The 2,521-nt window shown below is 44.7% G+C and overlaps 1 pseudogene; it reads right to left on the bottom strand.

The window, feature by feature from the left end:
* LOC101639386 overlaps positions 1-2,521 on the bottom strand; it is a 19,340-nt pseudogene that overhangs the window by 2,159 nt on the left and 14,660 nt on the right.

A 2,521-nucleotide genomic window follows, 5' to 3' on the forward strand; every position in this document is an offset into this window, starting at 1 on the left:
TATTTCCCTATCATTATATATAAATATATTTACATATATATATGGCTATATTTAGAGCTCTATAAATGTCCTTGCCTCCTAGTTCTTTCCTCTATTACCTTTTACTTTCCTCTTGCCCCACTATCATGTTCGACCCTTATTCGACTTTCAGTAATTCCTCTTGGCAACAATGCACTTGATCAAACCTCAACAGGCATTCTACACCCTCCTTGCCATCAATTTTAGATCCACTTGTTGTTCCCTTGTCCCTGGGTTTGTTGGCTCTCCCCTTACTCTCCACTTCCATGTCCCTCCAGAATTGTCAGTCACATTGTTCTCTCCTTGGGATTGTTTATCCTGCTTATCTTATATAGATAGACATGGGGGTGAGAAAGTCTATTAATAGTTCCAGATCTGTCTTTTGACATTAATGGATGTTTTCTGATTGAGTCTGATGAGGTGTCAAGCCCTTCCCTCGATGTCTATTTTTGGGATTCCTTGGAGACTTCATTTCTTTGCTCCCTTTGCTGTTCTGTTGCACTCCCTTTGTGTTTGCTTATGTGTGTGTGTGCGGGGTCAGACATGGCACAATTCACGCACTGTGTCTCCAGTGTTTTTCCCCTGTAGCGCTATGGGTCAATGAGGGGACACTATGTTTCATGGTGGGGCTGGCCTTATGGTCCTCTCTGTGCCTTGGCTGCTCTGAGAAGGAATATTGTTCTCGGGGCTTGGTGGGCCAGGATGCAGTTCTCTCTCTCCCTCTCTTCCTCTCCCTCTCCCTTTCACTCTCTTTCTCTCTTTCTACTTCCCTGTTAGTTTGCTCCTGTGTAGTCTGAGCAGATCCACCCCTCTCTCTGGGCTGTATTTTCAGTGCTGTACTCTGTAGTGCATTCTTCTGGGGAGGGGGTCCAAGTAACTAAGATTGGGGCTGGCCTCGCAGACTTCTCTGTTGGTTCACTGTTTCATGTCGGTATATTGACTTCAAGTCTACGTGCACAAGGTTGAGGTCTCTCTCTTCCTTTCCTCTGGAGACATAAACTATACCCTCCCCATAAGCACCCATATCGTATGTGTTCCTTTTGTGAGGGCGAGTATGGAGCAGGGCCATGATGTATTAACTAATTGTTCTTAAATTGGAGCTAGCATTTAGTGCTCTGCAGCTTTTCATCTTCAACAGTTGCTTTCATGATTCAAGTGGATTCTTAGAGGACACCTTATCCTGCTGCTTTTCATCTTCAGCTTTGTACTTCTCAGCTTCCTGGACAAACTGTTCAATATCTTCTTTACTCAAGTGGCCCTTGTCATTAGTGATGGTAATCTTGTTCTCTTTTCTAGTACTCTTATCAACAGCAGAGACACTGAGAATGCCATTGGTATCAATATCAAAAGTGACTTCAACATGAGGAACACTATGGTGTGCAGGAGGTATGCCAGTGAGCTCAAACTTGCCAAACAGGTTGTTATCCTTAGTCTTGGCATGCTCTCCTTTGTAAACCTGAATGAGGTCACCAGGCTGGTTATAAGAGTAGGTTGTAAAGGCCTGTGTCTGTTTGGTAGGAATGGTAATATTGTGCTTGATGAGAACAGTCATGACTCCACCAGTGGTTTCAATATGCAGGGAAAGAGGAATGACATCCAAGAGCAGAAAGTCCTGAACATTTTTGGATTTGTCTCTAGATAAGATGGGTGCTTTAACAGCTGCACCTAAGCAACAGTCTCATCAGGATTGATGCTTTTGTTCAGTTCTTTTCCATTGAAGAAAACCTGAAGAAGTTTCAGAATCTTGAGAATACGAGTAGAACCACCCATCAGGACAATGTCATGGATCTGTGACTTGTCAAACTTGGCATCCCTAAGGGCTTTCTCCACAGGGTCCAGAGTACATGTCAGCATTCAATTCTTCAAATCAAGCATGGGCGATAGAGATATAGAAATTGATGCCTTCTGGGAGGAAAAGAAGAGGGAGGAAGAGAAAGTGGAGCACATCCTGGCCCACCAGTGCTGGAGGACGATGTACCCGCTCTGAACAGCCAATGCGCAGAGTAGACCATATGGCTGATCCCACTAAGAGACACGCCATCCCTTGCTGGCCCAGGCCCTAAGGGGGACAACACTGGAGACTCAGTGTTGGGATTGACCCGGACTGACCCCGTGGCACCGAGGCAAACCACTAAAGGTGTGCGGCAGAGCAACCATGGGCGAAGAGCAGGGAGCCCCGGAGGGAGTACAAAGGACAGACTCTGGGGCACCAGAGTGGCACCCCATCGGACCTGACTGAAGGACACGCCTAGAGATCAAAAATCAGAACTTGATCTATTTACAGGTTTTTCTTTCTTTTTAAACTTTTTTCTTTTAATTAATTTATTCTTTTATGGGTCATTGGTTTTCTTTTTTGTTGTCATCACTGTGTTCTCATTCGTCACCTGTGTTGCTATGCCTTGATTTTTAGTGCATATTATTATCTCTACAGATCTATCTAGATAAGATAGGCTGGATGAATACTCTAGAGGAGAAGACAATGGGACCAATGGTTCCAGGGGAA

The sequence above is a fragment of the Echinops telfairi genome, unplaced genomic scaffold, assembly GCF_000313985.2.
Source record: "Echinops telfairi isolate 266 unplaced genomic scaffold, ASM31398v2 ScPeMD7_7415;HRSCAF=8453, whole genome shotgun sequence".
NCBI lineage: Eukaryota > Metazoa > Chordata > Mammalia > Afrosoricida > Tenrecidae > Echinops > Echinops telfairi.